At 36.6% G+C, this 24,032-nt stretch overlaps 1 pseudogene; it reads left to right on the top strand.

Moving 5' to 3' along the window:
* The first annotated feature begins 9,049 nt into the window (after nt 1-9,049).
* Nucleotides 9,050-24,032, top strand: part of LOC149153173 (COP9 signalosome complex subunit 1 pseudogene) — a 68,267-nt pseudogene continuing 53,284 nt past the window's right edge.

Below are 24,032 nucleotides of genomic sequence, written 5' to 3'. Positions count from 1 at the left end.
CCCATTTTTTTCTAGAAAACTTGTTATCCATGAGGTGTTAAAGTGGAGATCTCACAGGAAGTGATAAATTTGATTTAGACCATGCAGTCCTAATCACCAGTCAGTATAACAATCTGATCCTCATTCATTGATCTCTACACATGCCTCAACCTTGTTGCTTCTGTTATTAGTTGGTAAAACATAAAATAATGTAGTCTACTCCTTCATGACACTTACTTTGTCTATAACTATATATATTGTTAGAGAAATCCATTGTTGGATAACATATTTTATCTTTTCTTCATCATTCTATCGCTCTCATGGAGGTTTAATGTGTAAAGTTGTTTGATTGAGTTTGATCAACGTCTTGATGGTTGCATGTGTGAGAATTTGACCATATTTGACCAGTGTTGACTGACCTATACAATCAAGTTTGACCACAAGGAAATGATCAAATTTGACTGTAAGGTTGACCATAGTTTTCATGTGCAGGTTTGATTGTAGGAAAACTAACCGTAGACTAATTTGATCGTAAACCATTAACCAACATTGAACATAGTTTTTTGAGTTGATCTTGACTGGTTTGAACAACATTGACTAGCATCAATTTGACTAGGCTTGACTAGTGGTTTTACTAATAATGTTGGCAAATATTTATTGACAAATTTCTAATTCGTAAACTTTTCTAAAAATATAATTTCTCCTCAATAAAAGATTGTTGAGTTGTTTCACAAGGTTGGGTTTCCTAGGGTAAAAATATTGTGTCTATTGTGCATGGTTGTCATTCTATGATATTTAGTATTTATGTTGCATTGAAATTTGATATCTTCTGTGTGTAATTATTCAACGATATTAGTGGCATAAGAAATTTTGTTTGAAAATCATTAGAAAGTAATTATCATATCATAAAATTGTATTCTATTGCACATGCTTTAGAATTTCAACATGGTATCAGAGCATTGTTAAAAATTAACAATTAAATTTAGCCCCACATTCCAGTATTCAACAATTCTTACCAAGTTTTAAATCTCTTGTCAAGACGGTGCCCAGTCTCATAGTAGAAGACAGGTTGGATGGTGCTACAAATTTCTGATATTGGAATACTAGGATACTCCTTGTATTGGATGAAAATGATATTTAGAATAAAGTGAAGGAACATGTCTGAGAACCACAAGATGTTGGGGGAAAACCAAGAATAAGAATAATGAAGTAAAGGCTAATAGGATCTTAATAGATTCTATAAAGGAAAATTTGATTCCACATGTTGCGAAGTTGAATACTGCCGAATAAATGTTTTATGTCTTGATGGGATTATTCGAGAGTAAGAACAATAGCAGGAAATTAGCCTTGAGGCATCATCTTCATAGAATCATGATGTCCAGATTAGATTTAGTTGCCACTTATCTCATGAGAGTCTCTCAGTTGAGAGATCAGCTTAAATCCATTAGAGATACCTTTGTTGATGCAAAGATTGTTATATTGACTCTTAATGCATTTCTTTCTTCATGAGGTCCACTAGTATAGGGTATTTATGCATGGGATGAGATTCCCAACTTTGATCATCTTTGGACTGATGGTGTCCAAGAAGAGGCTAGATAGTTTTCCAAGAATGACTTGTAAAGACCTCAGGATGAAGAAATTTAAACCCTTGCAACTCATGTAAGAAAAGGAAAAGGAGGAAGAAATATTGATAAGAAAAATATAGGTGGAAGGTCAGCTCTAGTTCAAGATCATAAGAAGAATATTTCAAATATCAAATGCTTCAAGTGTCATACATTTGGTCACTATGCCTCTAAGTATTATCAAAAGAAAAACAAGGGAAGGTAGCATGCATCAACAACTGATGCTGATGATGATGATAATGAGCATATATTATAGAAGAAGTTAAATTCATCTAAACATTATGAGATTTCAAATGGACTTCAGAAAGAATACTTCTTTATCTCTACTCTTTTAAGCACTATTATTGATAGTGGTGTATTTTGGTTGGTGGACAGTGGTGCTTCTAGGCACATGACATGTTCACAAGGTTCTCTGACAAATTTAACAAATAAGGATTCAACATTGTAGGTAGAACTTGGAAATAATGCCAAGTATGCATTCATAAATTAGGATTCAACATCATTTCAGCTAGAGTCTAGAGATTCTCTTCATATGAGAAATGTATTATTTGTACCAGGATTGAAGAAGAACTCACTCTTTATTTCTATGTTGGAGGATATAGGTTACAAAGTTGCATTTATGGGTGGCCATGTTCTTGCATGGCCTAAGGGTTTGGGCATAGACTCAATAAGAGTGATTGGTGTTCTAGAGGGAGAACTATATAGATTTCTAGGATGCCCATCCCAGGCATTGATACATGAAAATATCATTTTATGTGAGTTATGGCATCATATATTTGATCACCTGCATTGCAAGGATTTTTCAACATTGAGGAGGATGGTTACAGGTTTTTCATAGCTCTAGGAAGAGCACAAGGGCGTTTTTAAGGGTTGTGCACTTGGAAAGAATGCCAAGGGTTACTTTTTGAGTAGTGATAGTAGGTACAAGCGGATCTTGGATATAGTGCATTCAGATGTATGCATACCAATGATAGCATCATATTTGGATGACTTCTTGTACTATGTGACATTAATTGATGATTTCTCCTTGAAGACCTGGATCTACCTCATGAATACAAAGGATGAAGTCTTCATTAAGTTCCAAGAGTTCAGGGATTGGGTAGAGAACTTGAAAGGGAAGAAGATCAAGGTTTTTAGGTCATATAATGGATGAGAGTATAATTCCAAGTAATTTAGTGATTTATGCAAGGAGGAAGGGATCAAGAGGGAGTTGATAGTTCCTTAAAACCCTTAGGATAATGGCATTGTGTAAAGAAAGAACAAGTGATGATTCATGATCAAGATTTACCCATATTCTTATGGGTAGATGCATCTAGCATGAGAAATTATGTTGAAAACAAGAATCCTCACTAGATATTAGAGGACAAGACTTTTGAGGAGGCATACCCATGAGTGAAGCCATAGGTTAGTCATTTGTTGATCTTTAGTTGTCTAGTATACATCCACATGCCCAAGTAGAAGATAAAAAATTAGAACCTTTTGGGAAGAAGGGTACTTTTATGCGATACAACAAGACTTCAAAGGCCTACAAGATCTGCATTCTAGGGAAATGCCAAATTGATGTTATTCATGATGTTAATTTCATTGAGGAGGTAACTTTAAGGAACTCTAGAGAGTCCCATATGGAGATTGATAGTGAGGAGAAAAAATCTCCAAAGGATGTGGGTACAATCCCTTTAGTGAGTATCCAAGCTGAGTATCCCAGTCGAGTAGCAAAGCTAATAAGTCCAACCGATCAGCCCAACCATGTAGTCCAGGCTAGGACAGCCCAGGCAGGGAATAATTCATTGTTGTACCATGTGCCATACCATATGGTACCGTGCATGTTCAGAGCTATGTGGGGTGCTTTATGTTACTTCCTACCAAGGCTAACCGATACATTCCCAGCCTCAGTCAGAAGGGGCAGTTGACACTCCCATAAGCAGTATTGGTTCAACGGGTGAACTGTGATATGATGGGTGTTCATCCAAGGTGTGTACCTTCTAAATAGTCTAATTTGGATAATCAGAATAGATAGATCTTGGGGAACCAATCTGTTGGGGATAGTCTGTTGGGGATAAAAGGTTGGGTAGGGCAGGAAAGTCAAGAATTATGTTGGGGTGATTTAAAGTCTATAAGAAAAGGTTGGGGATAGTACAGGGCTAATGAAAGAAATAGGAATGGTGGATAGTATTATTTTTCAGGGGAATGTTTATCTTCGGGGAAAGAAAGAAAGTGGTTGTGGGGGATGGTGGGTGCGGGGAAAGGCTGTTGGTGATAGAAGGATACTCTCTGTGAATGGAAGGAAGGTGAATTTGATACCTCCATTCATAAAGAGTCAACAGAGCCAGTGGACTCTCCTAGAGATGTTATTAGGACCAGGAAGAGATCGACATGGCTTCGTGACACTTTTCAAGATGCACAGAGACATGTAGATCCCAATGGTACTTCCAGATAGAGAAAACAAACAAAAAGGTTCTTGCGTTATATGGAATTGATGAGACACATCATTGATTATAAACCTTCTAGTTATGAGGAGGCAACATGCTAGTAGGATTTTATAGATGCCATGATGTAGGAGAATCATTCCATCACGAACAATGTTTTGCGAGAGACAGTTCTAAGACAAAATGGGAAGTCAGTAGTGACTTCCAAGTGGATCTATAATATCATGGTAGCATCAATAAGTAAAAAGTTGGGTTTGTAGTGATAGGGTTCTCTCAGAAAGCGAGAGAGGATTATGAGGAGAATTTGGATCCAGTCATCAGGTACACTTCATTTGAGATTATTATTTTTTTTGCTTTAGTTATGCCTTGTGTTAGCGCTTGAAATTTCACCTCAGGCTGAGAAAGGTAAACCTCAAGGCTACATCAAACCATTTAGCCTCGTAGCTAGCCCTACGGGGCAAGAGAAGGCTCTCTCCGGTCAATCTCTGCAGATCTTCAATGGGATGAGATGAACAACTAGGTAAGACTGATATTAGGCTAGTAAACTGATTAAAAAGGTTGATTTGGGGTTTTTTGGGGTTTTGGTGGCAAATTGAGGAATTGCAATTTTGGGTGCGGGGATTTGACACAGTTTCTGCAGGGGGTTCTTTGGGGCGAGGTAGGAGACCGTATTGATGCCTATGACTGAGGTGAGTGGATGGAAAAGACCGGTGAGGAGCTAAGGAGAGAAAATAATACTTTGAATTCTCCTTAAACAGTAGAAAACATTGAAATTAAACAAATTTAAAAGCAGAGCATGGCTAGCATGAATTCATACTTTAACACTTCATTTGTTTAATGTGCAGCAGTAAAGAAAGGAAATGAATCACATAACAAAGCTTACAAGAACATTGAGAAAACACACCATCAACACATGAGTCCACAAGAATCCCAAAGATGACTGCAAAACCCTGGTCTTCCTTAGCCAAAAATTGCAGAGATACAGTGAAAATATACAATGATAGCTTCTCCCTCAAGAGTCCAACCATGAAAATGAGCAAGAAAGTACATAATATAGATGATCTAACCTCTTTCCCTGCCTCCATGGGTCGAGCTCACTATCCTAGGAGCTGTTTGAACCACTTCTAAACTAAGCACTAGAAAATAGGCAGTCAAAACAACTTGCCTCTATAAACTTGGAAACCAGTTCATACATTCAATTTTTACCCTTTACATGCAAGAATCTTCTAGAAGAGTTAAACAAGAGTAAAAATATCCAAAAAGTGTCACAATTACATCCAAGAGGACCACCATCCACCTCAAAAATTCAAACTGGAGCCAAACTGCGTTTTCTGGGCTGAACTGGTCAAATCTGGCAAAGTTTCCTCAACGGGTCGCGCACATTTCCTTAACAGGTCGTGCACTTTGGAGCTCTGTTTGGAGGCCTTCCCGGTGTCCGAATTGCGTTCAGGATAGCTCGTTGGAAAGGTCTCTGAGTCTACTTTCCAACCCAACTAGAATTTTTAAATTTGGAGGTCATTGGCCTAGTCAAAAGGCAATTCTCCCAAGACTGCTTCTGCAACTCAAAAAAGGGGCAGAAAGTCAAATTTTGCATGTATTTTGACCTTCTGGAGGCCCAAATCCCAATAAAAACTAAAATCCATCCATAGGAATGTGTAAATTTGGATGAAAAATCTAGAAATGTTGAGTTTTTGCAAAACGGAGCTACGATGACAAAGGGTCTCACCGGGGGTGAGACCCGTTGAGAAGCCAAAACCTGTAAATTTCCAAAAAATACCAAAATTACCCAAAATTCTCAAAATTTTTTGGGATTTGTGCTGTAGCTGATGCTAGTGAGTGCCATGATCTTTGATGGATGCCTCAGCCAAGATACAGAGTGGATTGGTCTTCTTCCTCCGCCTAAGAGCCTCGGACAACCTTCTTTGGAACACTTTCATCTTGGCTTTACATACATGCATTCTTGCCCAATAGTGATTCTTCATGTTTCTCAATAGCTTTTTCTCTTGGTTGGCCTTAGCCAACAGCTTCTCCAAGTGGGCATTCTCCTGAATGAGCAGTGACTCTCGATCAGCAGGCAATGGATCACCGGGCCTCCTACGGTTCAAGACTCGGTCGCTACGAATCCTCCATAGCTCATCAAGTGACTTCTCCTCCTCTAGCTGTGTATTCCGCTGCTCCAAGTAAGTAATAGTCCATTGAGCACCCTCAAGTCTCCTCTGTAAAACATCATTTTCAGCCCTGAGATGCTGAATGATCTCCTTCGCCTCTTGGCTAGGAGAACTGGCCTCAAGATCAATCACCGGATCCTCATGAACCATGGGCTCTTTGCCCCTCTGCAGTACCTGTGCTGGTGAAGAAAGCGAGGCCCCTTCCACCTGATGTGGAGATAACACTCGCTGAGCTGAAGATGAAGGCGAGACCCCTTCCACCTGCTGTGGAGATAGTACTCGCCTAGCTGCTGCAAATAAGGCCCTTGGGCCTTTCTGATAAGTGACCAAAGGAGTGGAGCTAACATGTCGGATGACGGGGGCATCGGGCTGCTGAGATGGTCCTCCCTCCTCATGAATGACCTCCTGATGTGGGTGAGGTGGCACTGTGAAAAACTCACGGGAGATGAACTCCTCCCATGAGATGCCCTGCTGAGTCAACTGATGTGAGACTATGAGCTGAATCAAACCATAATGGCATAGGCTCCTGTACTGCTGGGCCGGGGTCTTCCTCTGCAACATGGGCACCATCCTCTGAATGTTATGAAACAAGAAGACCGGGATGTTCATCATCCTCACTCGGGTGAAATGCATCAAAAGGCGAATGTGATATGAGTACACCTGTGAAAATCTGCCCTCACAGGTAAAATAATGCATAATAAGCCTCATGAGGGGAGCATACTCGCTCCGGAGAAATCTGAATGGGAAAACACCCGTCAAAAGTCTCACAAATGATGGCCGGACATAGGGCTCAAAGTGAACAAAATCAAGCAACCTGCGCTTAGGCCACACCTCACCCACATTTGGTATCCCTGTAGCCTGTGAGATCACCTTAGGTGTCAGTGTGAAGTTCACCCCTGCCAGAGTGACATGTCCATCATGGAGGTGTAAGACAAACAAGCGGGCCAACTCTCTATGATGCTGAATCCGAGAGATCCTCTCACAAAACTGATAGCAAGACATGTACTGGAAGCAATTCACTGCCAAAGGACAGGCCTGTAATTCTGCCAAAGAAGTATGCTCCTCCCTCTTATGATGTCCTCCCTTACCCCCTCTACGAGGCCTCCTCTATTCCTCAACCTCTGTAGATGATGAATGGTCATCACTTTGCTCATAAGTTTCAGTTTCCGACATGGTTTTGGAGCAAAGTGGACAAACTGAACTGCTGTCTCTGCCTGCAAAAAGTGCTGAAATCTATGCTGTTTCAAGGGGAACCAAACATGAGGGAAATGTTAGGGGAGGGAACTGTTTAACCAGGAATGGGAATATATAAAAATACAGGGAGTTTTTAAGGGAAATTTTGCAAATCATATTCATATAGGAACACATATTTGTAATAGGGAAATCATTTGCAAAGATTATTGCATATGGGAAAAACATGCATAAAGTGAACATGGGAATATATGCATACATGTTTAATAGGGAAAAACAAAAGGGAAACCATATACCAAACATGTTGACATTTTACCAACAGTTTTTGTTATCTTGCATATGCATATGGTAGAGGGGAATTAGGGTTTTCACTTTGTTTTGTTTTTGATGCTTTGGGAGAGGGGTAGGGTTTTCATTTTTAGTGATTTAGGGATGGGAAGGGGATTTGTATTTCATTTATAAAATAATTATGGGAAAAGAAATGTACATATGAGTGTGGGCAAAAGGGAAGGGAAGGAAACCAATCAAAGGGAAAAACAGCTTGAAACACCATAAACCCTAGCACAATTTGGTCATGAACATTGCAGCCATATAAATCTATTCATTTGCAAGTTTTGAGGTTAAAATCATAGCATGAAGGCTTACATCCATCACCAATCTCAAAAACCATGTGTAAAGAGCCTACCTCGACCAATTGAGATGAGTTGAAGGGAGATTGAGGAATTCTGTTGAATTTTTGGAGGCAAACAATTCAACGGGTCACGCAGGCCTCCAAACGGGTCGCGCACCTCCCAACGGGTCGCGCCCGTAGTAATTCTGCACTGCGGAGGGGTTCTGGACGAGTCGCGCACCACCCAACAGGTCGTGCACCTCCTTCAACGGGTCGCGCACCACTCTGCTACCCGAAATCACTGCGATTTTGCTCCTTTCGCCAATCACTCTCTCAAACCACTCTTTCAATCGTTGGGATGCACAATAAGAGTAAAAGGTGGGAAGTTGAACCTTTATAAACTTCATTTGAAAAAATTTCATCCATAAACCCACTTTATAAAGTTTATTTTTGACACTTTTTAAAACACTGATTTTTTGGTTTCCTTTATTCTGAATTTGACTTTTTGAGTGCTTTGACTTGATTCTTTTTGCAGGTAGATCATCTGAGGGACTGTGGCAAGGGGACCAGGGTTATTGCTGCCTTTTTGAAGACTTTTTGGAATTTCATTCTTTTTACAAAAATTTAACATGACCTTGGCTTTAAAAACAGAGTTTTTAAATCCAAGGTTAAAAATGAACTGTACATGATGAAAATATCAAAGAAACATGTTTACAATCCTCCCTCTGGCTTGCTGGGCACTCAAGGACTTTCAAAGACATAACCTTGCAGAGATAAATGACCAAAACCCTAGACCTAGGACCTTTGACCTCAAGACAAAACAAGACAAGCTTGAAAGAAATTAATGACTGATATGACCTGATCCAGCAAAACCAAGAGGGGTATAAATAGACCAGCTCCTCCATCAGGGTTATGGCATGCCTAACGGGATGCAAAAATTTGACACTGATGAGACACCTACTAATGCAAATGCAAAGAGTTTTGATCACTGATGGAGGGCTTTCAAGACCGACACTAACACCTTGGAGGTTACAAAAATTGGATGTAAAGCGCATGTTCCTCAATGGTGTGATTGAGGAGGAAGTGTACATAGACAAACCAAAGGGCTTTGCAATACATGGGAAGGAGTCCCATGTTTACAGATTAAAGAAGGATTTTTATGGACTCAAGCAAGCACTGAAGGCATGGTATTCCAAGATTGATGGATACTTGATGAGTTTGGACTTCGCCAAACATGATGTCGATCCTAACCTTTACTACAAGGATGTTGATGGTGATCCTTTGATCATGGTGATGTATGTTGATGATCTGTTCCTTATTGCAGCTGAGAGGCTCACTGTGAGGTGCAAGAGGGAGTTGAATTTGGAGTTCAAGATCAATTATCTTGGCTTAATGCATTATTTATTTGGATTGAAGGTGTGGCAAAGGCTAGGTGAGATCTTCCTTAGATAAGAGAAGTACACAGTTCAGATTTTGAGAAGATTCAGTATGATAGACTAGAATTCCATGGCTATACCTATGGTGACAAATCTGAAGAAGCTAAGTGATTATGCTTCAAATCCATATTTGGTGGATCCCACTATGTACATGTAGTTAATTGGATCCTTGATGCACTTGGTTAACACTAGGATAAATATTTTCTTTGTAGTGAATACCTTGAGCCAATTTATCATTGAGTCAATGCATGTACATTAGGTTGCAGTGAAGCATGTGTTGAGGTACTCGCCTGGTATAGTTGGATATGATATGTGAATTTATCTGGTGGTGAAGTGAGGTTGATTTTGATTGGTTTAGGAGGGAAGTGGACAGAAAGAGCACCTTGGGGTGTTGCTTCAACTTGGAATCAGCTATGATATCCTAGATTAGTAAGAAGAAAACTTCTACCACACTTAATACAATAGAAGAGGAGTATATCGCATCCAATGTCATAAGTTAGGAGGCAGTGTGGACTTAGAAACTACTTGCAAGACTATTTAATCTAGTACTAGGTATAACCTTGATTTATTGTGATAATAAAAAATATTTCAAGATTTTAGCAAATCTAGTGTCTCATGATAGGTCGAAGCACATTAATATCAAATATCACCTCATCTAATACATGGTGCACTAGGGATCAATGAAGCTCCAAAACATATCCATGGACGAGAAGATTACGAACATTCTCACCAATATTTAGTCTAGGGGGAAGTTTGTATACTTCGTATAAAAGCTTGGCATGATGCAACATGTCTCCCTTGTTGAGAGAGGGTTTTTATTTTTTTACAGCATTAGGTAGACATTCTTCCACGAGGTCATACCAATTTGACTAGTTGGGAATGATACATTTAGTTAAGGGGTCATGTTGACTTGGCTAGGGTTGAATGGCCCAAGGGAAATCGTTCTCCCATGGGGACATGTTGATTTGGCTAGGGGAGAATGACCCTCGATGCTCACATTGATTTCTTTAGGATGGAGGGATCTATATTTTTATAGAGAAAGTTTGATTTGTTTATCTAATGTTGTTTTTACCAACTATTGGAATAAACAATTCTAGTCTAATTTTGAGTTGTTAAAAAGGATCCATAAGTGATGGGGTTTCTTGTGATGAGGTGTGTCTTTATGGTTCTCCACTAAAATTAGATCTATATAGAAATATATAAGCATGTGAGGAGACCAATCATCAACATAGCAAGCTCATTCATATCTTTTCTAGTGGAGGAGAAATTCAGCCAAGGATAAATTTGTTGTTGGAGATCATATTTTTTTTTCTTCATCATTGTATCTGTCTCTAGGAGGCCACGTGTGTGAATCTATTTGACCAATTTTGACCAACATAACGAATTCCACACATGAGAGAAGCTAACTATATTTGGCCAACATTGACTAATTTGTATATTTGAGTTTGACAGTTGTTGTTTGACTTAGTTTGACCACAAGGCGTTGATTGAATTTAACCACAAGGTTAACCATAGTCCACATGTCTGGGTGTGACTACATTCTGCACGTGTGAGTTGACCATAGGTCATTGACTAGCATTGACCACAATTTTTTGAGTTGATTTTTTTTGGTTTGACTAATTTTGACTAGCAACAATTTGACTGGGTTTGACTGAATTTTTGACTTGTAATTTTGGCATAGATTTCTAGACAAATTTTTAATTTGTAAACCTTTCTAAAAATAAAATTTATGCTCAAGAAGAGATTGCTTGATTTTCTCCCAAGGTTGGGTTTCCTAAGGTAAAAATATTGTGTCCATTGTGAATTCTTGTCTTTCTATGATCTTTATTATTTCTACTACATTTACAATTTATATTTTTTTGTAATTACTTAATGATATCGGTGGCATTAGAAAATTTCCTTGAAATTAATTAGGAAGTAATTATGGAATCATAAAATTATATTCTACTACACATGCTTTAATATTTTAACAACTCTACCCTAAACTATTTTCAGTCAAATGGACCTTCTCTGGGTGCTTTTCTTCCATTAAAAATTAATTTCTTGGGTATACTTAGTTTTTAGTTCTCATTGGACATGAACTAAATTCACATGCCTTTCCTTACATGCCTAGCATACATGCAGGTTTCCGCTTTTCATTTTGGTCGCCACTTAGGCTCCACAGTTCACATGGGACATTCCATGTGGCATTGCTTGATTGGATACATCTACATGCGAGGGTTCATTCTCCACCTTTACCGCACAACGACTGACGTGCTCAATGACAAATTTGGTGATTGGTCTTGGAGTAGATCAATGGCTTAGATTATTATTAGGTTTGAACATGCATAAAGGTTATAGGGAGGTTTTTCATTTGGTGGATCTAACATCTAATATCACTCTAATCAAATGGCATAGATCCATGTTGTGTGGAAAGTTTCACATTCCATAAGTTATAGTTTTTAAGACGATGGATCCAATAGTCATGAGAAAATGTAATTAATGGTCCACAAATGACATCCAGTGGAAAGTAGTGTATAAATTTATAGTACGCAATCCACCCAATGGATCAAATGATTCATGATTGTCGCATAGGACGACATATATTCATATTGGGAGAAATTTTATTGCTTGGTCAATGGGGTAGATAATACTTGATGGGTCCAATGGTTAGCATTACATGAGATCAATGACTACAGTGCACATCATTTGATGAAAAACAAAACATTTTAGTGCACCTCATTCACCTGACTGTGTATATTCATGCCACTGGTTTACCACTTGACCTCCTCCATATACGCAATCAACGACCACCTCACTGTTGACATCATCATATGGAAACTTTTGAACTTTTTTATTTTTTTATTTTTTTTATTCTCCTTTCATTAATAATATTTACTTTCATGAAATTTCACCTTTACAAAATTGGCATCTCTGTTACTAAAATTTATCCACTAATATGAAATTTTCAAAGTCTTTAATAATAATATCAAAAGGTATATCTACCATTTCAGTGGATTTTCATCACAAACTTAGGATTCTTATAATTTTCAATCCCTACAAATTTTGTCAAATGCTTACCCACCAATCTATGATTTTCTTCGTGATGGATATTAACCCATATTGCCTCAGTTTTATAAATCTGGGCCCTAATACGACTCTGTAACACACCCAACCACATGATGGTGAATTTTAGCCACCTTCTAGGCCATATTCATATCCCTAAGAAATTATGTAACGTCGAATTATAAAAAAAAATCATTTATTTTACTTCTTGTGACCTATGTTATGTGTGTCTAATGCATTCAATTATGCAATGCACTCACTTGTAGGGATATAATTGCATAAAAATATCACTAAGTATAAAATTCACATTCAACAGAGGAAAACAACATATTTAATTATAGCATAGTTACAATTAACATTAATAGTAGCACTTATTTGATACAAACTACCAACTACTTGTAAACCTTAGATGTTCCTCCTAGCCACAGGCCATGTTGCTCATTTTCTCGCAATAATGTGTCACCCTTAAGTAGGGGATTTGAATCCATGATGAAAAAATTTACCCAAAACCAAGTACATGTCTAATACCATAAAAAATTAGAGCCAAGTTACTAAACCCTGACATCCTCCAACCTACAGGCTCACATCCCCCTTCAGCCCCATACCCAAGTAGTGCACCCCCTTCTTTGCACTTGTGATCCCTCAAGGTGTACCACTACCTATACAATACCTAAATTGGTTGGATATGAATGTATCAAAACATGTGATTGTAGGAATCATGCTACCCTTAGGGGTTTCCAAGACCTCACATTAAGGAACCCATCCCACCTATCATAGGGTCATCCCATATTTTTTCCACCAAGGTGTCTAGTCCCCATTTTTCCAAACAAATTCTCAAGTATGCATTTGTCCTTAGTACCAACATCCTTACTTTCATGTGCATGTCCCTTTCATAATACATGGAATCCCTCAAAGTCATCTAATAGATTTTTGTTAAAAACATGCGCGCTTTAGTAATTATTAAGTCAAAGAAGTCTTTGTTTAATACACATGGAATCTTAGCCCCTCATACTCTTTTTGTCAAAATTGACCTTTAGCATTGATTTATTTTATTATCATGCATACATAACCAAGCTCTTTGGCCTCAAAAAAGATAAAAACATTTGCACATGGGCACATTAGCCCCAAAGCATATACACACACATGCACACAAGCACGCTAGCCCCAAAAGTAATCTTCTACTCAACAACCTAATTAAAATGTACCTGCTCACCAACCTAAGTTTTATATGTACATGTTATTTACAATATGGGAGTTTATTTCAGGTGTTATATTGACATAACCATCATGGGATTCCACCGAGTGCCACATTACTTAGAATACGATGTTGTTGAACTTTTTTTTAAGGAATTTGAAAAAAAACAATGTTACATAAAAAAATTAACTTAATTTCTTATGTAAGTACGAAATTGGTTTTGGAATGATGATTCCCCTATCATTTACTTGTAAGATTGTGATTTAAAGAAATATTCTAGTTCGGAACCAATGATACCTTTCTTCCAAACACTAGTATAAGTTGATTAGGAATAAGTTGTACTCTAGGGCCGAACATCAACTAGGACTGAACTATATGTCATCCTATGGACACATTCCCATCTAACGAGACACCTAGGTACCTAACCGTGGTGCTCTCCAGTTCTTTAGGAGAATGATATAGATATGGGATGTATCAATGTTAATCGTATATTATTCATAAAGTAACAATCATTTACCAAGAAATAGTTAGGGAAAATGAAACATAAAAGTCTATGGAGGGGGCTTGGATTATATCTATCAAATGTCAACACTCCATTGTTCACTTGCAAGGCTATGATTAGGAGAAATACACTAGTTTGGAACCAACCATACCTTTGGGCCAAAAAATAGTGTATTGGTATAGGTTGATAAGGAAATTTTTGTACTCCAGGGCCCAACATCAACCTTGATGTATAGATTGAACCATTGATCATCCTATGGGAACGTTCTCATCTATCAAACCATCAAATAGGTACCCAGCCATAGTACTCACCAATTCTATAGGTGAATGGTCTAAATGTGGGATGTACCCATGTTAATCCTACAATAGTATTATACCAAGAAAATGGAGGATATGAGACATGTAATCAAACTTGATTAAGTAGAATCGAGTACTTCTTCCAACCATTATTTTCTTGAACATTGATTCATTGATTTAGTGTACATTTTTGCCAAAAAAAGAGGGCATGTTTATTGCAAAAAATAATCATAGGTTGGTGGATGGAAAAATGAACAAGGGAGAGAGGAGAGAGAAGAATGAAAAATATGACTTCCATAACAACACAATTGTATGTAGAAAGCTACCAATTCCGTGAAATCAGTAATGCATCACATACCTTGATAATGAATTCATATTCAATTCTGAAGGCTTTGAAATCCCCTTGTTTCATCTACATTCATTGTTCTTTTTCTTTCCTTATTTCATGCTTCCTACAAAAGAAATGTTACTAGTACGGGTGGCTCTTATTGCAGCACAAAATATTTAATAATTCAATCAACGTATCTAAATGACCTACAACAAACAAGTAAATTGCAAAAACATGAATTTAAAACTAATGAAAGAATGAAAATGAGCCTATGGTAACTCCATGGAAATTACATAAAAAATGATGATTCTTTTAATTACACTTCTAATTTCTTAGAAAAACAACCAAAAGATTGTGCATTTAATTCTCAACTCAAGGCTTGTATGAAACTTGTGAGTTACCAGACACTATATATGCAAGCTACACTCTCTACTTCCTGGTTCGTTTATTTTATGGTTATAGTATCAATGACTACCTTTGAGATGGAGTATAGATAGTTCACAAGCTTGGAAAGGTTCTACAAATTTATAAGTAAAGTGACTAAAGCTACTTACATGAAAGTAAACACACCCACAAAAACAGGTGGGCCACTTGCGCAAATCTCAACCATTTGCAAAAAGATAAACACATAAGTTGGAAAAATAAACATACTTGCAGAATTGAAATAACACACTCCTACCTAATGGGCTTAGGAATCTTATCATTGTAACTCACAACATAGGTAGAAAAAACCATCTATATAGGAAATAAATCATGCAAGTGGATGAAAATGAATGAAAGGACTAATCCTTGACCAAATGATATTGGCTTTACTAATACCAAGTAATGTAATCATTGCATTGAACACATTTATTCAACATTTTAAATGAATGCAAGCCAATATGAAATGAAAACATGCTAAATTAGAAATAGATATGAATAATCAATTACGTAAATAAATTGATAAATGAATAAATACAACCATGCTCGAATAATTAATTGCTTAAATAAAACCACACAACTAGAAATTAATTATAGAAGTAAATAGAATAAATTCTATGTAGTAAGAAATTGAGGAGTTAAATTACACAACCAAGATTCAAGAGAACTCCTGAAATTATACAACACTATATTTTATTGGAGTGAAGCATGAATTCATAGAACAAAGTGTTGAATTTATCAACACTTGTTACTTTGACAAGATAAATTAATTTAGTTATCTAAGCTAAGTAAAAGAATTAACATTTCATAAATATGCCAAGGAAATAAATATGCAAAAAGGGAAAAAAAAAAAATCAAATCATAAACTATGGAAATTATAAGTTACAATTAAAATAAAACTTAATAGTTAAATTATTTCATTATGATTCAAAAGAACTTCTTTTACACATGACTTTTGTTTAAAAAAAATAACAACCATTAATGAGATCCACAAGTTTCTTATATTGTTTTCTAACAATTAGCAAACAATAAACATGTTTCCATATTTTTTTTCATGTGGTTTGATAATAATTAGCAAACAATAAATGAGGTTTGTTAACAATAAATGACATATATAATTCCAAAATAATTATTAACAACTCAATTAATCATGTCCAATATTGATCCAAAGTTCCAATCTTAACTTGTGGTTTCAAAAGTTGTAGCACAAGAGTTGCACAGTGAGTTGCAGCTATAGAGTTGCAACAACAAGTTCTAATGGATCATGGTCTCTGTGTCGACTCATAGTTATGAGAGTTGTAGCACAAGATTTGTACTAGAAATTTGTGGCACTAAAGTTACAGTAGCGAGTTGTTACCCAAGAGTTGTGGCACCACATTTGTGATAGCAAGTTATGGCACCAGAGTTGTGGCACCAAAATTGAAGCACCAAATTCATAGTAGTGAGTTATGACACTAGAGTTGTAGTAGAGATTTGTGGTACCAAAGTTGTGGCACTAGAGTTACAACAAATAGTTGCAGCACCAGAGTTGTGGCACCAGAGCTTCTGCAAAGAGTTGCAATAGTAGAGTCGCAGTAGTGAGTTGCAGCGATTGAGTAGCAAATATTGTGACCAAGATACACCCTATGGCAACATTACAACCTGCAAAAAAACCTTTTTGGCACTTTCTCCTTGCACATTAACTTAGATATAAATAAAAATAAGATCCTTCTTCCAGGTTTATTATAAATTTATGTAAAGTACTAATGGAATGCAATGAAAAAAACTTTATGTCTAAATCCCACATAGACATATTACAATGGAATAATGTAGGGTTGTAGGTAAGTGAAAAAGAATTAAGAATAGGGAAAGGGGGATGTAAAAGGATGTGAATTATAATGCCTATTAGTTAGTATGTTTCCTTTCAATCGATGAGTTATGGCTTGTTACCATTCACAATGTTGCCAAAATGGACCTGTATAGCACAAAGAGGGTCATTCTTTAATCAAATAGCCCCTTGATACTTCCCTTTTACTTGTTCCTTTCATTATTAGTTTAGATAATTTACTTGTAACTTCTCCTGACACTCTAGCTTATCTTGAAGGATTTCACACTGCTTTTCTTACCCATTTAGGTAAATTCACAACTCCACATAGGCTTATGTGTCTCAAAAGGATTTCAACCACCCAATGATTAAAGTCACACTATTATCACCCATGAGTGATTCTATTTCCATTCTCAACAATTATCTTTAAATTGAATGCAATTTTCTACTTCTTTGTCCATGGCTAGCCAACATTTCTACACACTATTGTTAGCTCCCTCCTCTACAACAACATGAACATTCCTCTATTCTTTGCTTCTCCCTAACAAACTTTGACTACCCTACATGAGAATTTGGGGTCCAGCTTGGACCATTTGGTCAATCATAAGTCCCTTGATAGTAAGTTACCCATATGTTTGGAGTAGCTCAGTACCACTCCCATTCTTTCTTATAATTGTTGGTATTTGGATAGTTCAATTACAAAATTTGAAGTTTGGAAATAAGGAAAATCTAACATTAAATTTTGGATAGACAGAAACTTCACAATTCCTATCATAAATTCCTCTCAAGAATTAAGATTCGTTTTCTTTTCTTTTTCCTATAACGTTTTGTAATATATTAAATAAAATGCATATTACATCAAATAAAAATTGTCAAGATATCAATGATGTCATTATAGCACTAAAAATCTTAATCACAAACTAAAGACTATTGCCATTATGAATAATGTGTTGTCCTTGATGGAAACCTACTTGATAAAGATGTCAAAATCATGGTTATGTAGACGATATAGGTGAGATGGAAAAAGGAATATAAGTTTAGAGACAGAAAGATGATAAATATGAAGTTTAGGAAAGTATACGCGGGTCCTGTGAAAAAAGTCGCATACATACGCGAGTATGGTAAAGAAAAGTTTCGTACAGTTTACGCACCATGGTATTGCTAATACCAGGGGTCTTTACCATGGTATCGGTCCATCGTAATGAGCACAATAACCAATATTTGGTCTCGTCAAAGAATACCATCGGCATTACGAAGAGATTGGCCTAAGGTATTGGCTAAGGCCTAAGCTATACAAGGAGATGGAGATCCATAGTCGCGTATATATTCTGCACTATGGATAGATCTATATGCAGATGTGGTGAATGATAAGTGCGTATATATATGGATATCCATTATATTAGTTGCGTACATCTACTAGGGTTTTGTATGTTGAGTTGATGATAATGGTTAATCTATTCTATTTTTTTTTACTATTGTTTATCGATGAAGTCATTCTTATAATAATCTGTGTTTGACAGTACTGTTAGGGCTGAATTGATTATGAATTATAAGTTGACTAAGTGATGCTATTGTTGTGTGATAATTTGTATTTGGTTCAGTGATTTATGTTGGCTTCACTGTCTGTTTGAGTGATTAATTCAGTAGCACCGTGGTTCATATTCAATTATCAATATTTTGAGATCTATATGTGGGTATTGTTCAGAAGAAGCAAATACATACGCATGTATGATCAATGAAAGTAGCATATGCAATATGATGCATGTTCGGTCAGGGTTTGCAGTGGTAGCAGTTACCTTCTGTGTTTCATAATAGCGTTTGACTTGATGAATGGGTATGCATTGGTATGATTTATTCTGAATTGGTCAAGTTGAATTGGTTACATTAGAAGATTTGATGATTCAATATTTTGAGTAGTTGATCTCAGAATTGTTGAGAGTTGATCCAGTTTGAAACATTATGAAAAGTGATCCACAAAGAGCTGAGGATAACAGTCTTCACAAAGGGGGTTGTATCTCCCTTCCAATATGAGCTGGAAAATGAGAGAAGGTTGTAGCCTTCTACAAGTAGGAGCCTGTGTACTAGTTAAATTTTGCATGAGTATAAGATTGTAAGAAGATTATTTTTAATAAAAGAAGAATACATAGACGAAAGCAGCGGTGGTTTTCTCCCACATTTGGTTTCAACCTAAAAATCTCGGTGTTCATATGGTTATGTGTGTTTATGTTCTATCTACTTATTAACTTATCATACTTACTATTTAATTTATGAATAATGGAATAATAATGCACTGATTAATGTTGTAGAGATGATCAGATAAGTTATCTGAATATATGCAGGTTTCTTTAGTAATAGTCACGTACATACACTAGTTTCTTTTACAACAGTGACGTATAATAATTAGAATAAGAAATTGAAATTGAAAGTGGGTAAAATATTGATTCATGCCCCCCCTGCCACGCCCCCCCCCCTCTAAGTAATTTTCCTAGCAAATGAATGAGATTTTAAGTGAAGAATTGAATGAGAATTCCATGTAAATTGCATACAAAAAATACCTAGAGAGGAAAATGTACACAAAAATTTTCAATGTAATACTTCTACAGTGCGATTCTCCCACATTTGCAACTCCAACAGATTTTGAATACTAATACAAAATTGAATGAGAACCAAAAAATTGTACATTGCAGAATAAATTTCATTAATCACCAGCATCTCATTTGTAATTTGATATTACCTAACTATGAAATTTTTTGTGTTCCTTGACTAGCATTTTATTGATTGTCCATCAATTTAGGGAGAGCAATAAATACATAATGACAAGAGCGCATTTAATACTCTAAATGTATAGATATTATTTAAATTATCACATTTCTCACCATGATATACAAATTATTAAATAGTTTTTAACCAATGGGAGGGACTCCAATTGTTGCACGCCCTCCCTGCCACAATGTTCAACCACATGGAGTACTGAGTGATTACAGTATGTAACAACCGTCCAACACGTTCATCCACATGTCCTAGTGGGTGGGTGCATTAAAAAATGCTAACTACTATGCGTCTAGGGCTTTTGGTATGTCATTTTCCAATTTTTCTTTGATTCCCTTTTCTTTCTTGTTCAAGCCTAGTGTGTGGCCACTGAGCCCCCCCGACTGTTGTTTATCCAACTGCCTTATCTAGTTCACCCGTGCATGCTTTTCTGTGTTTCTCGAGGGTTTTTGTTGTTTGGATAGGTTTGTGGGGGATTTACCATTGTTCCTGTGGCTATTTTACCTAGTTCATGGGGGGTTTACCATTCCTCTTGAGGTTTTTTCACTTGGTTCATGTGGGTTTTACCATTACTGATGTCATTGTTTTCTTTGGTTCGAGGGGGGTTCACACATCCCCCTGCCATTTTTTCCTAGTTCACTGGTGGTTTATAGTGAGGCCTATTCTCTATGTCAATTATACGGCCTATGGACTGCGATAGAACTTGTGGGAGATTCCAGTAAGTTGTTGTTTTTGTAGTTTTATGGTTGAAAATGCTACAAAATTTTCAACCAGGTGCTCCAGAACTAATTTTATTGTGTTTATGTTTTAGGTAATCTCTTTATTTGTTGCAGAAGTCTTATGGTGAGATTTGGAGTGGCGTTTGGGCATGGAATTGGCTTATTTGGCTCTCTCATTGGATAATATTTTCCTACCAGCAAAACCCTATGTTTTGCAACACATTCAATCCATTGTTGGGAATTTGAGCTCATTCTTTAGGAATTTTAGCTCGTTCTTTGGGTATTTTAGTAGGTTTTTACAAAATTTGATTCTCTGTGTTTTTAAAAACATTCAATCCACTATTTCAATTGGGAATTTTAGCTCTTTCTTTGGGTATTCTAGTAGGGTTTTATAAAAATTGTTTTTTATGCTCTGTGGATTTAGGTTTTTGGGTAGGGTTCCCATATCATAAACCATAAATGTTGTCTTTTATCTATGTAGATAACAAGGTAAGGTTCTCTTTTCTCTATGTAGATGACAAGTTGTTTTTCTTACTCTGAATTTTTCATTTTGAAATCAAGTTCTGGTGATCGGGCTTCTTGTTTACCATGTTAGTGGTAGAGTTACTACTTTGAGCATAGTCTATTGATGCAATTATGTTTTCAACATCTTTGTTGGGCCTTGGGATAGAGTGGGACCTTGAAGAAACATTTTTCACTTTAGACCTCGTTAGACTTTGAGCGCCTTTCTTTGCAGTGACCTTCTTCTCCTCTTTACTATTTTCTACGATACCTTTACCAAATCTAGGTGAAATTTGTAGCCCAGAATTTCACTTACCAAACGGACTAGAGAGTTTTCTAAGAGAAAATGGCTGTTAAGTTTTAATTTCGTTCTGTCTTGTAGTTTTTTCTCTTGAGAACAAGTCAATACCACTAGTCTATGGAAGCATTTCCTTGGTGTCATTATGGGTCTCGCCATGTCTCTAATATTAATTCCTTCAATGGCATTATGGGTCTCGACATGCTTCCAAGGAAAGCTTCCTCCTTGGTGGCATTGTGGTGAACTCTCAATGCTTTTGAAGGATGAGCACAAATATACCAAAGAGGATCCTACATTGGTTTCATGATTGACTCTAACATATTTTTTCACTCCTTTCCAATCTATTAACATCTCTTCCTTGGTGGCTTCCTGATCTCTGAAAATCGAATGGCCATATCTCTAAAAAAAACAATATGAGAGTAGCTTTTATCTAAAAAAAAGTCTTACGCACCGTGTCTTTTATGATTTCATGAATGTGATTTTACTTCTTCTTCAGGACTATGATCAATGAGTTCAATTGCTTTTTCTTCAAAAATAAGTTGTGGAACTATTGTTGTTTGACATTATATTATATTCTTATTATCTTGATTCTTATTATTTTATTATCTCATTTGAAGGAAAATAATTATTTGTTCATGACCATTTAGAATTGACTCTCACTGACACCATCTTTGAATAACATTAATATATTAGTGTGGATAAATTAGACCCTATTACATGAATTTGTGTACAATGTGTTGTAAGTTAAAATAAAATTCATTAAATAGGGCATGATCTTGAATATCAGTAATAGTTTCAGGTGTAGGTGAAACTTAAATAAAATTAAATTCCATCATCCTGCAAAGTGAATTTCTTGTCAGATTGTAAGCATCTAGTAGTGGGTTGCAGGAGAGAACATCCTACATGGATTCATGAGAGAACATCATATATGTTACCAAAATCAATCATACATAAATTATATTAGTATACAAAATGGTCATCCTTACAAAAATCCACATACTAATGTGGTTACACCAAGAAAAAAAGGCACCCCTATGCTTGATGCCTCCAGAATCTTCATTGACCAACCTTGTTGAGTTACCTAGTTGATTCAAGTAGGTTGGCCCACCTAATAATGGTTGGTTAGGCTGTGTTGTTTTACTGCCATATGTAACAACCCTAGTGAAAATTCCATGCAATAAAAGTTAATAAAGGAAAAATAATATCCACAGTTATGGGACACTTATTCCAAGATAAATGTTGGGAAAAACATCCTACTGTGGGTGTTCATTTCAGTTATTATGGAGAAGGAAATTGGTAAAGGCAATGGAAAAGGATTTGGAAAGGAAAAATGACATTTTTTGAAATTTATTTATGAAATAATGGAAATCAAGAGAAAGGAAGGTGACATGTCACAGGTTGCATGTGAGGACGAAAATAAAGGAAAATAATGGGAAAATGAAGAAAATAGAGGCCACATTAATAAAAAGGATTTTGACGATCAGTTCATGGTTTTTGGTTAGTTCAATTTTGGAGTTCTCTCTCTATTCTCTTTCTCTCTCTCACTCTTGGACACTTAGATTTTTCTTGGAGCACTTCAACATTGGATTAAGAAAGGAAAAGAAGGAAAATAGGAAGCAAAGGTCAAGCAAGGAAGAGCAGGATCAAGCAGCTACAATGAGTTTACTTGTAAATATCGATTTTCATGTATGATTTCCTTGCTAGTTTTGGCATGCATGGTTATGCATGTGTGTTCTTGGTTCTCTTGCTATCATGAGAATGGGTTTTGCCAGGCGTGACAGTATTCTTGAGCCTTGCCTTTCCATTTATAGATAGCCATGATGTGATGGGGTTCTCCTATTTTGGTTGAGCTGGATGGTCGGATGGATTTGAAGCTGAGTGAGGTGGATTTCTGAGTGAAATAACACATGGCCTAGTGGTCCCTGAGCCAGACTATGGATTGTGCTAAAGTCACTAGCCTAGTGACCCCTGAACCAGACTATAGATTATGGTAAAGCCAGGTATTGTGTACCTCGGTGGGCCTAGGGATCCTTTCGAGTGAATGGGGGTATATATGGTAAATCCTAGAGGGTGGTGTCTCTATTATGGCCTAGTGATCCCTAGATCAGATTGTGGATTGTGGTAAATCCTAGAGACTAGGAGATAGAAAAATTCATCACGAGGCAGGTGGAGAAATCAGTGGCATCCATGCTAGTTTATGGCCTAGTGATTTGGTGAGGATTGCGATAAAGCCTGATTTTATTTATGTGGGTTAGGTGGTTTAGCCTCGGGAAGCCCTAGTTATTTCTTTTGGTTTGAGTCCCACATTCATGCTTGGAATATGGAATGGGGGTGACTGGATGAAGAGATATTTGGCTCATCCAATCTATGGTCAGGTGGAACGTGGTACTCCCATACTGGGTTGGCTTTTGCATTCGTTAATAAGGGTTCCTTTCCTTGGTATTTTCTCTATAAAGTACTATATTATATATGGTATTTATGGTTGTTGTATCCTCATTATTTCTGTTTTTTATATGTTGGTTATGCATATGTTTTATGACATTGAAAATGTATTGTTCTCATCATGTTTTGATTTGTAAATGATTGAAAAATGAATATGTGACCTAATAGATGATAATGTAACTAATGTGATAAGGCATCAATGCTTCTTAGCTATTCTCATATAAGTATTGTTAGCCTCCTGTTGCAACAGGTGTTCATTTTTCATGATTGACATTTTTACA

Source organism: Pinus tabuliformis, chromosome 9, assembly GCF_031772625.1.
Source record: "Pinus tabuliformis cultivar Carrire ecotype Pingquan chromosome 9, CPIR1, whole genome shotgun sequence".
NCBI classification, from domain to species: Eukaryota; Viridiplantae; Streptophyta; class Pinopsida; order Pinales; family Pinaceae; genus Pinus; species Pinus tabuliformis.
This window is presented reverse-complemented; position numbering and strand designations above follow the sequence as displayed.